General features: G+C 48.9%; 1 protein-coding gene across 9 annotated transcripts in view; it reads right to left on the minus strand.

The window, feature by feature from the left end:
• The window catches only part of LITAF (lipopolysaccharide induced TNF factor), an 80,548-nt gene that overhangs the window by 14,041 nt on the left and 52,477 nt on the right, over positions 1 to 14,030 (minus strand). Inside the window, exons 2-3 of one of the 9 annotated variants that reach the window (XM_023231125.3) lie at positions 11,704 to 11,884; positions 10,857 to 11,006 (exon numbers count right to left, since the gene is read on the minus strand). The exons of 7 other annotated variants lie outside the window; for them this stretch is intronic. The gene's annotated coding sequence lies outside the window, so the exon portion shown is untranslated. The remainder of the gene's footprint in view (positions 1 to 10,856; positions 11,007 to 11,703; positions 11,885 to 14,030) is intronic. One more of the 9 variants, XM_023231124.2, reaches the window with a different exon arrangement.

A 14,030-nucleotide genomic window follows, 5' to 3' on the forward strand; every position in this document is an offset into this window, starting at 1 on the left:
AGTAAAAAAGACTCATAACCCCTAGTTTGGAAGTTTTCTAAATAAATTCCACAGTCTTCCCTCTCTGAGGCCCCAAGGCCAGAAAATGCCACCACGGTTAGTCCCATTTTGTTTTTCTTGTTTTGTGCCTTCGTTTCAATTTGGCTTATCTCCTGGGATAAGAGGCCCACCCACCAACCATCCCTCTCATCACCCCCCATCCCCTCCTTATCACCCCCCCCAAGTATGAAACTCTTAGGAACAGCAATTAGTCCCCCTCACCCTAAATTCACACACATACTCTCCACAATGTCTTTAAGAAAGAAAGAGAGAAGGAGAGAGAGAAAGAGAGAGAGAGAAACAGGGTCTCCCTCTGTTGCCCAGGCTGGATGGAGTACAGTGGCACGATCATAGCTCACCACAGCCTGTAACTCGTAGACTCAAACAATCCTCCCGTCTCAGCCTCTGGAGCAGCTGGGACTACAGGTGTGTGTCACCATGCCTGGCTATAACCTTTTAATTTTTCTTAGAGACAGGGTCTTGCTGTGCTGCCCAGGGTGGTCACAAACTCCTGGGCTCAAGCGATCCTCCTGCCTCAGCCTCTCAAAGTGCTGCGATTACAGGCGTAAGCCACCGTGCCCAGCCTCTCCACACTGTGAACCTGGGAGATGGAGGCTGCAGTGAGCCGAGATTGTGCCACTGCACTCCAGTCTGGGTGACTGAGCGAGATTCCGTTTCAAAAAAAAAAAGAAAGAAAAAGAAAAGAAATTCTGAACACTTTTTGAACAAAGGGCCCCGCGTTTCCATGCTGCACTGGAGCCCAGAAATTAACTAGCCAAATGTGACCGGTGGTGACAGAAAAGGAAAAGGAGGCACTCCTGATCCATGGAGAATTTGGAACTGACATGCCCAGCTGTGGAATCACTTTCACATCTATAAATATGCCACTTGGGATATCTTGGGGTCCCTTTCAGCCAAAAGTTTTCCTCACTCCAACTCTCAACAATTTGTTCAACAAAAGGGATTCTTGCCCAGGCATGGTGGATCACATTTGTAATCCCAGCACTTTGGGAGGCCGAGATGGGCGGATCACTTGAGCCGAAGAGTTTGAGACCAGCCTGGGAAACAAATTCCGACCGTGTCTCTACAAATGATACAAAAATCAGCCGGGCGTGGTAGCAGGCGCCTGTGGTCCCAGCTACTCCAGAGGCTAAGGTAGGAGGATCACTTGAGCCCAGGAGTTTGAGACTGCAATAAGCTATGATCACGCCACTGCTCTCCAGCCTGGGTGACAGAGTGAGACCCTGTCTCAAAACAAAAAGCAAAAAAAAAAAGTAGAGTCACAAAATCATATATAAAAACAATCTTTAAAAAAAATTTTTTTTTTTTTTGAGACGGAGTCTCGCTGTGTCGCCCAGGCTGGAGTGCAGTGGCCGGGATCTCAGCTCACTGCAAGCTCCGCCTCCCGGGTTTACGCCATTCTCCTGCCTCAGCCTCCCGAATAGCTGGGACTACAGGCGCCCACCACCTCGCCCGGCTAGTTTTTGTATTTTTTAGTAGAGACGGGGTTTCACCGTGTTAGCCAGGATGGTCTCGATCTCCTGACTTCGTGATCCGCCCGTCTCGGCCTCCCAAAGTGCTGGGATTACAGGCTTGAGCCACCGTGCCCAGCCAAAAAATTTTTTTTAAATTAAAAAATATATATTAGCCAGACATGATTGCACGAACTTGTAGTCCCAGCTATTCAGGAAGCTGAGGTGGGAGGATTGGTCGAGCCTGGGAGTTCGAGGTTACGGTGAGGTGTGATCACACCACTGCACTCCAGCCTGGGTGACAGAGTGAGACCATATCTCTAAACAAAAAATTATAATAATAATTTTTTTTTTTAGCCTGCCAACACGCCTGACTAATTTTTGTATTTTTTAGTAGAGACAGGGTTTCACCATGTTGGCCAGGTGATCAGCCTGCCTTGGCCTCCCAGAGTGCTGGGATTACAGGTGTGAGCCACCCTCCCTGGCCAGAAATTTTTAAAAAACAGAAAAATCATGAAAGGAAAATACACCCTCAGTGGAAGCAACACATTTGACACATTTGAACTCTGGAGGGATCACCTTTCTTTCTGCCTCCCTAATACATGAAAGTGCGTTTACTGCGCACTTTCACGCCACATACTTGCGCCACATACTTGTAATGCGATGCAAAAACTATCTGCCAGTGATGGGTTCCAATTCATTTTGTCACTGGGCACTTTGCAACTCAAAGTGACCTGCTTCTTAGTAAACAGGCAACAGAACTTTAATGATGGGCCGAGGGTGTAAAGCCACAAAGCTCAGCCCTCTCATACTGGGAAGAAAAACAATGAAAGGGGAGAGAGTTCAGAACTTCCCTGGAGCCAGACTGGCCACAGCTGCATATTTACTGCTTCAAGCCCTTAGCAAAAGAGAAAAGGTTGGGGGGGTGTTGAGGGGGAGGGGCGTGCTTGTCAACCCAGAGAGCATCTGCATCTCAGTTTTGTTTGTGTTTTTGTTTGACACAGAGTCTCACTCTGTTACCCAGGCTGGAGTGCAGTGGCATGATCTCAGCTCACTGCAACCTCTGCCTCCCAGCTTCAAACAATTCTCCTGCCTCAGCCTCCCAAGAAGCTGGGGTCACAGGCATGCATCACTAAACCCAGCTAATTTTTTGTATTTTTACTAGAGACAGGGGTTTCACCACGTTGGCCAGGCCGCTGTCGAACTCCCAACCTCAAGTGATCCACCCGCCTCAACCTCCCAAAATGCTAGGCTTACAGGCGTGAACCACTGCGCCCAGCCTGTTTTGTTAATATCACTCTGTTAAAAGCGGAGGCAAAAAACCCAGGAATCTCCAGGGAGAAGCCACAGTGTCAGACCCAGCGATCATCCACACCCTGATGCATTGATCTGAAATCCTCGGGACGTGGAAATAAACTCCACGAGGGACCTCACTTTCAGCAACAGATCTGCTAATAAACAATTCAGCCTAAACAGCCTCAGAATTCTCTGGAATAGGCCAGTGGAATTTGCTACTTCAGGCGCTCACAAGGTCCTGGGCATCATCTTACTCCTTGTGCACCCAAAGCAGGGGTTCATTCAATGTTTGCAGAATCAAACCTGCAGGTCAAAAGGGACAGTGTTCTGCCTCAAATCTTGAATCTTTTTTTTTTTTTTTTTTTTTAATGGGGAGATCACAGGGAAGTGCAATGGATAAGCCTCACCCTGGGAAAACCACGTTAATGATTATGGTATCGCTCCTGCTAGCTAAGTATGACCTTGAATCCTAAACGCAAAGTAAAAGATCAGACTTCGGGGAGCCCGGGGTGGCCGGCCTAGCAGTTTTATCACTGATCATTCGGGCTCCAAGACAGCCCTGGAATGAACCTGGAAAGCACAGAAGGCTACATCAAATGATTCCATCGACATGAAATGCCCAGAATAGGAGAATCCATAGAGATACAGAGCACATCAGTGGTGGCCAGGGATGGGTGTACAGCAGTGGGAGGAAATGGGTATGGGGTTCTTTTGGGGATGATGAAAATGTTCTGGAACCAGATGCAAGTTGATGGTTGCACAATGCTATGAACTTACTAAACGCCACTGAATTATCCTTTTTTTTTTTTTGAGACAGAGTCTCCCTCTGTCGCTCAGGTACAGTGGCACGATCTTGGCTAACTTCAACCTCTGCCTCCCAGGCTCAAACAATTCTCCTGCCTCAGCCTCCCTAATAGTTGGGATTACAGGCGCCCACCACCACACTCAGCTAATTTTTGTATTTTTAGTAGAGATGGGGTTTCACCATGTTGACCAGGCTGGTCTAGAACTCCTGTCCTCAAGTAATCCACCTGCCTCAGTCTCCCAAAGTGCTGGGATTACAGGCATGGGCCACCGTGCCTGGCCTTGAATTATTCACTTTTAAGTGGTTATCTTTGTGTGAGCTTCTCTTCAATAAAAAGCGGAGGTGGGGATGGGGCACGGAGAGATATTGCTGGAAATCTCAATCTCACTATCCCAAGCCAAGGCCTTAAAACTCAAGCCTCTAAGTTGGCCGCTGGTCTTGGTTCAGTCCATCCCAGGCCCCTGTTTGTCTAAAATCAAGCCGCGTGGGTCTTTCTGACACCCTTCATTGTGCTCTACACTAGTGTGACTCCCTGCTCCCAGTCTGTGAGAACTGAGAGGATTCCCAGGATGCACTGGTGCCCCTACCAACCACACAGTCTCTCGGGGCATCTCCCGCCACACCTGCATTACTTGGATGTTCCCAAACATGTCACAGGCATGCTCTTTCTTCTGTCTGCCTCCTTCCTGATGGGTCTGACAAATTCTTCTCCGCTTATCATATCCCAGCTTGCGTGTCACCTCCTCCAAGAAGCCCTCTCTGGCTTGCCCCCAGGCGAATGCATTCCTCCTGGAGCCTCTCTATAGGGTGCAGAGGTCAAGGGCACAGACTCTGGAACCAGACCCCCTGGGTTCATCCAGGTGCCCCCATGCCCCAGGGCATGACTTTAGCGCCTCAGTTTTCCCATCTGTAAAATGGGCACACTGATAGTTTCTTCCTCAGAAGGTTCTGGAGAGGATGAAATGAATCCATTTGCAAAAAGGACCCAGAGCAACGTGGAACACATAAGCACTCAGTACATGTCACCTCTTACTAACTCATGTTTGCTTGCTGTACTTGTCATAAGGCATTTTCTTCACTTGTCTGTCTTTTTATCTGGTCCATAGACCCCATAAGAGCAGGAATTGACACTAAAATCTGCATCCCAGCACCTAGAAAGTGCCCAAAACGTTGGTGCTTCATACAGTGACCCACTGTCCCAGTCTCCCTCGGACAGAGGAGTTTTTCCCCGGATGCAGGACTTTTGGTGCTAAATCTAGGAAAGTCTCAGGCAAACTGGGACGAGTTGGTCACTCTGGTACTTCAACAGTTTGTAGAAAGCAATACCTAAGCATGAAAAAAGGACACCAAGATCCATCTGGAAAGGCATGAAGATTTGGGAGCAGGCCAGACGTGGTGGCTCATGCCTGAAATCCCAACACTTTGGGAGGCCAAGGCAGAAGGTTCGCTTGAGCTCAGAAGTTCGAGACCGGCCTGGGCAACATAGTGAGACCCCATCTCTACTAAAATCAAAAAAATTAGCTGGGCTTGGTGGCACACATCTATAGTCCCAGCTACTCGGAAGGCTGAGACAGGATGATCCCTCAATCGCTTGAGCCTGGGACGTTGAGGCTGCAGTAAGCTAAAATGGTGTCACTGCACATCAGCCTGGGGAACAGAAGAAGACCCTACCTCAGAAAAAAAAAAAAGATTTAGGAGTAGACATGAAAAAGCAGAAATGAATGGGAGGGGCTTACTCCAATAGCCCTAACATAGAATCTGAGGAAACAATGTTTGTAAGGGAAGATGTTTATGTAACGACAAGCCTATATACAGATGGTCTCACATTTCAGCTCAAGGTAACATGAGGATTTACTGTGCAGATGCCAGCACATCACCAAATATGCTCAAGAACTGGAATCCTTCATTTCCTCCAGGATTCCTGGGGGCAGTGTATTGTTTCTTAACACCCTAGGACATCCACGAAGGAGGGGATTAGGTTGGGATAAAACTGGGTGGACAGGCTGGGCGCGGTGGCTCACGCCTGTAATCCCAGCACTTTGGGAGGTCAAGGTGGGCGGATTACCTGAGGTCAGGAGTTCGAGACCAGCCAGGCCATCACGGCAAAACCCCGTCTCTACTAAAAGCACAAAAATTAGCCAGATGTGGTGGCACACACCTGTAATTCCAGTTACTTGGAACGCTGAGGCAGAAGAACTTCTTGAGCCTGGGAGACAGAGGTTGCAGTAAGCCGAGATTGTGCCACTGCACTCCAGCCTGGGCAACAGAGCAAGACTCTGTCTCAAAACAACAACAACAACAACAACAAAACATGGGTGGACAGAGGCTGAAAGGGAAGCATGGGGCCGTGTGCACATGGACAAGATGATCTCAGAAAGAAAAACTGCCGCAGTCTCCAAACCTCGATACTGGTTCATTTTTTTCTCCTTGGTGCAAGTTTACAGCACTGCTAGAATCATCACTCAGCGGAAGGGACCGCTTGCTTGGGCCAGCATCCATTCCAGTTCTGGTTCTGGCTAGGGAAGGATGTCAAGAGGGTAGTTCCAGGCCGGGAACGGTGGCTCACGCCTGTAATCCCAGCACTTTGGGAGGCCGAGGCAGGTAGATCACTTGAGGTCAAGAGTTTGAGACCAGCCTGACCAACATGGTAAAACTCCATCTTTACTAAAAATGTAAAAATTAGCCAGGTGTGGTGGTGCGTGCCTGTAATTCCAGCTACTTGGGAGGCTGAGGCGAAAGAATGGCTTGAACTTGGGAGGCGGAGATTACAGTGAATCAAGACGCACTGCTGCACTCCAGCCTGGGCCGCAGAGCAAGACTTTGCCTCAAAAAAAAAAAAAAAAAAAAAAAAAGTTAAAATGGCAGAATTTTAAGGCAGATCAAACCTTTAAGAGCAGAAACTCTAAGACCCAGCCTCCTTGGTTCAAATCCCAACTCTGCCACTTCTGGGGTATGCAAACTGGGGTGAGTTGCCAAATTTCTCTCAGGTTTCCTCATCTGGAAAATGGGCCAACAATAGTACTTACACTTCAGAGGGCTGCTGTCAGAATGTAGTGAGCAAAATATACCCAGAACATTGGGTAAGCAGGTGACTATTATATAAACATATAGCTGTCATTACAGAGGACAGTAAAACCCAGGGAGGGGGTGACTTTCCCACAGTCACATGGGGGCTTCACTGCGAGAGGCAGGAGGACCCAGGCACAGACCTCATCTCGCCACAGGGGCCTGTTCTGTACCCACTGCCTCCACGGCTTCACAGGTAGACATTCACTTGTTTGGCTAAATCCCCTACAGTCTGACCTTCCCACCCCTACCGCCAGTGTGGTAGACAGAATAATGCTCCCCAAAATCGTTCACAGCCTAATCCCTGGAAGCTCTGAATATGTGACCTTAAGTGGTAAAGAGAGACTTTGTGTATGTGATTAAGAATCTTGAGATGAGGGGGTTATTCTGGATTAGCCAGGTAGGCCCAGTGTAATCACAAAGGTCCTTATAAGAGAAAGGTAGAGGAGTTCGAGACCAGCCCCGGCCACATAGAGAGACCTCATCACTACAAAAATTACAAAAATTATCAGGGTGTGGTAGCGCACACCCATTGTTCCAGCTACTTGGGAGGCTGAGGTGGAAGGATGCTTGGGTCTGGGGGGTTAAGGCTGCAGTGAGCCGTGGCTACACCACTACACTCCAGCCTGGGCGAGCAAGACCTCTGTTGGGTTTAAATGTAGAAGAAGCGGTTGGCTTTGAAGGGGGAGGAAGGGCTGTAAGTTAAGAAATGCAGGCGGCCTCCAGAAGCTGGGAAAGGCAAGACAGTGGATTTTCCCTGGGAGCCTCCAGGAGCGCAGTCCAGCTAACACTTACTTTTTTTGTGTTGTTGAGACCAAGTCTCGCTCTGTTGCCCAGGCTGGAGTGTAGTAGCGCAATCTCGGCTCACTGCAACCTCCGCCTCCTGGGTTCAAGCGATTCTCCTGCCCCAGCCTTCTCAGTAGCTGGGATTACAGGCACCCAACACCATGCCCGGCTAATTTTTGTATTTTTAGTAGAGATGGAGTTTCACCATGTTGGCCAGGCTGGTCTCAAACTCTTGACCTCAGGTGATTTGCCCGCCTTGGCCTCCCAAAGTGCTGGGCTTACAGGCGTGAGCCACTGCGCCCAGCTGACACATTGATTTTAATCTGCAGTGGGTGAAGCCCACTGCAGACTTCAGGCTCCAGAACTGGACGATACTACATTCATGTTATCTAAGCCACCGAGTTCTGCGTAATGCGTTAGAAAACTCATCCATCCATCCACGCTCATAGATGGGTTGCCCAGATTCCCCTCTGGCCCTGCAGATTCTCAATGGGCACTCTTCCCCTTCCCACAGCAGAGGGCACCAGGCAAGATCAGACCCTCTCAGCCTCCCACCTTAACCCCCAGGCATCTGTCCACCCGCCCTGGGCGCAGAAGCAGCCCTCTTCCTCTGGCTCAGAGTTCACTTTCATCTGGTGAACGTGGCCATCTCTAGGTGGGAGCAGGCCCTGTGGTCCCTGGGAGGGACTGTGCTCAGACCATGTCCCCTCTTGCCAATCATGCCCTCTCGGCTGGCTCCTTTCCTGAGGTCTCCGAAATGGCTCAATCTTTCCGGGCATAGTGGCTCATGCCTGTAGTCCCAGCACTTTGGGAGGTGAGGCGGGAAGACCACTTGAATCCAGCAGTTTAAGACCAGCCTGAGTAAAACGGCAAAACTCTGTCTCTTAAAAAAAAAAAAAAATTAGCTGGGCATGGTGGTGCACACTTGTAGTCCCAGCTACTCACAGGGCTGAGGTGGGAGAATCACTTGAGCCCAGGAGTTTGAGGCTGCAGTGAGCTGTGATCATGCCACTTGCACTCCTGCCCAGGTGAAAGAGCAAGATGCTATCTCAAATTAAATAAATAAACAAATAGATCAAAACAAAATCCTCCTCCTGCCTTAGCCTGGGTCCTCAGCCCCTCCAGTGACCTGCCTCTCCTCCAAATCCACCTTCCATGTCAAGACACTTCCTGTTCCTTCCTGCTCTCCAGGAATGCAGGGTCTGCACAAAGCCCCTGTGGTTCCCCCACCCCTCAACCTCAAACACATCAAGCTGACCACAGTCCTCCCCTAGACAACACCCCAAGTCCTCATGCATGAGACGACACTCTAGTCCTCCTTTAAAGCAGGGAGATGCTGCTAAAACCACGTGGAGACAGATGATCAGGCTGCATAGCGACGGCGAGAAGTCATGTGACATCACACACCTGCTGACGGGACATCACACACTTGCTGACTGATGTCCCCTCAACCCGCAGCCCCACATAGTCATGAGAAAACCTGCCACAGGGCACCAAGCCAGCGCTCCTCAAAACTGTCAAGGTCACGGAAAACAAGAAAGTCCAGGAAACTGTCAAAGACCAGAGGAGAATGAATAGAGAGGTGACAACTGAATACGACGTAGAACCCTGGCACAGAAAAGCCTTAGTTGGAAAAATTGGTGATGTCCAAATAAAGCCTAGAGTTTGGTAAGCGGTAATGCAGCAGCGTCAGAGAAGCAGTTGTGGCCAGTGTCCTGTAGTGACGTAGATGCTGGGTGACAGTATACGGGAGCTCTCTGTATTAACTGTACCCATTTTCTGCATATCTACATATCTAAAGCTCTTTTTCTTTTCTTTTCTTTTCTTTTTTTGAGACAGGGTCTCACTCTGTCATCCAAGCTGGCGTACAGTGGTGCAATCTCGGCTCACTGCAACTTCCGCCTCCCGGGTTCAAGCAGTTCTCATGCCTCAGCCCCCTGAGTAGCTGGGACTACAGGCGCACACCACCACGCCTGGCTAACTTTTTGTATTTTTGGTAGAGACGGGGTCTCGCTATGTTGCCCAGGCTGGTCCCGAACTCCTGACCGCAAGTGATCCACCTGCCTCGGCCTCCCAAAGGCCAGGGGTTACAGGAGTGAGCCACTCCACCTGGCCATAAAAGATTTCTTTTAAACCCCATAACCGATGCCATTATCATGGTATCATTTTTCACCCGTCCACCAGGCAAAGAGCAAAATGTTGGTAACACACACAGAGAGCTAGCATGAGGTATGGATAAACTGAGGCTCCTGCAACAGAAACGGCCAAAAAAATTTAACATGCACAAGTCCAGCAACTCTTCCTCTAGAAACGTGTGCTGGCAATAACCCCCACATGTGACTGAAATGACAAAATGACAAGCACATGGGGTATTCACTACAGCGTTGCTGATAATAGCAGAAGCCTAGTCCGCCAGCAAGGCACGGGTACCAGTCAGGGATGGTCCCTCCCCGCAAGGTACTGAAACAAGGAAGAGTTCTACTGGGGGAAATGCAATCATCACCAAGATACACCATCATGTTTAATGAGCCAGGACAGCGTTTGTAGTGTGCCACCATCTGTGTACGGTGAGAGAAGAAGATACACCTTTTTTTTTTTGTTTTTGAGTCTTGCTCTGTCACCCAGGCTGGAGTGCAGTGTTGTGATCTTGGCTCACTGCAACCTCCGCTTCTCAGGTTCAAGCACCTCTCCTGCCTCAGTCTCCCGAATAGCTAGGCCCACCACCACACCCAGCTAATTTTTGTCTTTTTAGTAGAGACAGGGTTTCACCATGTTGGCCAGGCTGGTCTCAAACTCCTGACCTCGAGTGATCCTCTAGCCTCGGCCTCCCAAAGTGCTGGGATGACAGGCATGAGCCAAGGTGCACAGTCTTTTTTTTTTTTTTAAAGACAGGTTCTCACTGGGTTTTTTAAAGACAGGTTCTCACTGGGTTGCCCAGGCTGGAGTGCAGTGGCGTGATCACAGCTCAATGCAGCCTGGAGCTCCTGGACTCCAGCGATCCTCCTGCCTCAGCTTTCAGAGCAGCTAGGACTATAGGTGTGCACCACCACACCCAGCTAATTTTTTATTTTTTGTAGAGACGTGGTCTCAGTATGTTGACCAAGCTTGTCTCAAACTCCTGGGCTCCAGCGATCCTCCCATCTTGGCCTCTCAAAGCGCTGGGATTACAGGTATGAGCCACCAAGTCTGGCCTAGTATTTCTTTATATAATATGCATAAAATGTCTCCAAAGGCATACATACATACATAAGGAACTTAACGGTTGGTGTTTACAGGGAGGGGGACCAGGTGGACTAGGGGATGGGGTGGAGCAAACACTGGTCACCTTTATACCCTTGTTGGTCTTTTGTATGTTGAGCCATAGTAATATTACATATTTACAAAATACATACTTTTCTAATTAAAAAAGAGTCTCCTCTGCAAACCTGTCTCTGCCCTCCCGAGGCCTCCGACCCGGTCCTTCCCGCCTCTGGGTAAAGGTGATGTCATCACAGCCCTCTGTGTTCCTGCCCGGAACCTGGCCCTGGGACCTTCCCTGTTTGCTGAGCGATTAAAGCTTCTAATTATTTGTATTTGGTAAGACGTTCCCTTTACCACTCCCGCTATCAACCCCAAAATTTGCACTAACAACATCCTATTTGTCAATATAAAGTTCTTTTTCCTCTGTTTTGAGACACAGTCTCATTCTCTGGCCCAGGCTGGAATGCAGTGGTGTGACCTTGGCTCACTGCAGTCTCTGCCTCCCAGGTTCAAGCGATTCTCCTGCCTCAGCCTCCCAAATAGCTGGGAATACAGGTGCCTGGCACCATGCCCAGCTAATTTTTTTATGTTTAGTAGAGACAGGGTTTCACCATGTTGGCCAGGGTGGTCTCGAACTCCTGACCTCAAGTGATCCGCCCAGCTCGGCCTCCCAAAGTGCTGGCATTACAGGCATGAGCCACTGCGTCTGGCCAAAAGTTCTTTTGTTTCATGTTGCACTATGATCCAGTTTTCCTCCAGTGGATTCTAAAGGCCAGTGGTGGACAAGGGATTGGGAGATGGGGACCCTCCCTTGCCGGTCTTATGGGACCTATATAGGGAGGCAAAGTCAACCAACAGGGGCAGATGTGGGACAGATATGAAGGGGAGACTTTTTTTGAGGGGAGGGGTACAGTTTCTGGCAGCGAGTGGAGGATCTGGGGACAAGGGCAAGGGGGCAGATCTTGGTACAGCGGGGACAGACACCCAGAAGCCACGTACCTGTGTCCCGTGGGGCAGGTGAGCAGTGTGGGGCCAGGAGAGTGAGGTTGTGTTACAGGAGCCTTCACACCACGAGGTGGGCACCAGCGCCTGGGTTTATGGGGGACCCCACAAAAGGGGTTTCTGTTTCAACAACCAGCAGTCCAAAAGCAACTTGAAAACCCCCAGAGGGATTCAACTCCTGCCAAGAAGGGGAGTTCAGAGTCTAAAAATAAGCTTCAAAACCTAGAATACCAAGAGAACCATCCACCGCAGAAGCCACCCCAACAACTCGGCGTCAGAGTAAACACACATCAAAGGTCTCATGGCCCACCGCCAAGGGTGTCTTCTCCTGAGAACACAAAAAACCGCGTCGAAACACAGCAGAAACCCCAGTCTCCATAACTTCTGGTGTTGCTTCATTCTGATCCATAGCCTCTGTAAACACTCCCCCGAAAAAAGTATCTTAACCTTTTTCTTTTATTTTTTCTCTCTTACATTGAACTTTGTTTTACAATCAGGGTCACGCTGTGTTGCCAAGGCTGCGGTGCAGTGGTGCAATCACAGCTTACTGCAGCCTGGGTTCGAGTGATCCTCCCACTTCAGCCTCTTAAGCAGCTGGGACTCCAGGCACACGCCACCATGACTGGCTAGTTAATTTTTAATTTTTCTGTAGAGACGGGGTCTCACTATGTTGTCCAGGCTGGCCTGAAGTGATCCTCCCAAAGTGTTGGGATTACAGGCATAAGCCATTGCACCCAGCCTTAATCTTTTTTTAAAATCAATCCCGGCTGGGTACGGTGGCTCACGCCTGTAATCCCAGCACTTTGGGAGGCCGAGATGGGTGAATCACTTGAGGTCAGGAGTTCCAGACCAGCCTGGCCAACATGGTGAAACCCCATCTCTACTAAAAATACAAAAATTAGCCGGGCAAAGTGGTGCATGCCTATAGTCCCAGTCACTCGAGAGGCTAAGGTGTAATTGCTTGAACCTGGGAGGTGGAGGTTACAGTGAGCTGAGATCGCACCACTGCACTCCAGCCTAGGCAACAGAGCAAGACACTGTCTATAAATAAATAAATAAATAAATAAATAAATAAATAAATAAATAAAATCTCATATTCCTCTCTGCTTTCTTACAATCTGCAAAAAAGAAAAAAAGAGAGAGAGAGAGAGAAAGAGAAATAGAGAAAGGAAAAACGCTGGTGTCTACATCTGTGGTTCTACACTGTCCCAGGCTGCCAACTGTCCAACAGGGTGCTGACGGCAGCTCCATTCCATCACCACAATTTGCTGCTTCAAAGCCTCTGAGGACCTGGACACCAGCAGAACCAAGCGTGCAAGCACTCTGTGTAACACAAAGTAAGAGCTCATAGTTGCCTTGGGCGCCCCCTCTGAGTAAGGTAAACAGGCTTGGGCATCTGCTTTGATGATAAATATCTACCTTATTTGGAAGTCTTCTATTTGTTTACTTCCTTTGTTCTGGCCAAATTCCAGATGACTGCAGATAGTCTAACTGTCTTTCTTTGAAAATTCCAGAAAACAGCAATCTTGCCTTTAGCAAGACTTATGGATAACGTGGGAACAGGCTGGTGGTGGATATTACCTGTCACATGCTTTTCATGCCTGTTTCACTACCCCTGGCTGACAACACATGATCTAGCCCTTGATGACATATGCCTTCCTCCTGCTTCCTAATTGCTTCCTGTCTGCAAGTTAGGTTCTATTAATATTTCCCTAACTGGACCATATTACGTTACCCTCCCTCGATCCCAGGGGAAGCGATGTGATCTATATTTCCCCACCAGGCCTTGAGAAAGCCACGTGCATCTGACATCCTTGCACAGCTGACGTCTCCTGTGCCCATATGGCACATCTATCCCATCTATGACAGGGTACCTATGGCATCAGCTCATAAGAAGTGTTTATTTTATTATTATTATTTTTGAGACGGAGTGTCCCCCTTGCCCAGGCTGGAGTGCAGTGGCATGATCTTGGCTCACTCCAGCCTCCACCTCCCAAGTTCAAGCAAGTCTCCTGCCTCAACCTCCCGACTAGTCAGGATTACAGGCACCCATCACCATGCCTGGCTAGTTTTTGTACATTTAGTAGTGACGAGGTTTCACCATGTTGGCCAGGTTGGTCTCAAACTCCTGACCTCAAGTGATCCACCCGCCTCAGCCTCCCAAAGTGCTGGGATTATAGGCCTAAGCAACTTGCGCCTGGCAGAAGTGTCTATTTTTTAAATAAGACAAGACAAATCTTCTTCATTGACAAATTCCAAATAGTATGCATAGATCCTCCCCCTCCAGGAGATGCACTTTTTTTTTTTTTTTTTTTTTTTTTTTT

The sequence above is a fragment of the Piliocolobus tephrosceles genome, chromosome 17, assembly GCF_002776525.5.
Source record: "Piliocolobus tephrosceles isolate RC106 chromosome 17, ASM277652v3, whole genome shotgun sequence".
Classification (NCBI taxonomy): domain Eukaryota; kingdom Metazoa; phylum Chordata; class Mammalia; order Primates; family Cercopithecidae; genus Piliocolobus; species Piliocolobus tephrosceles.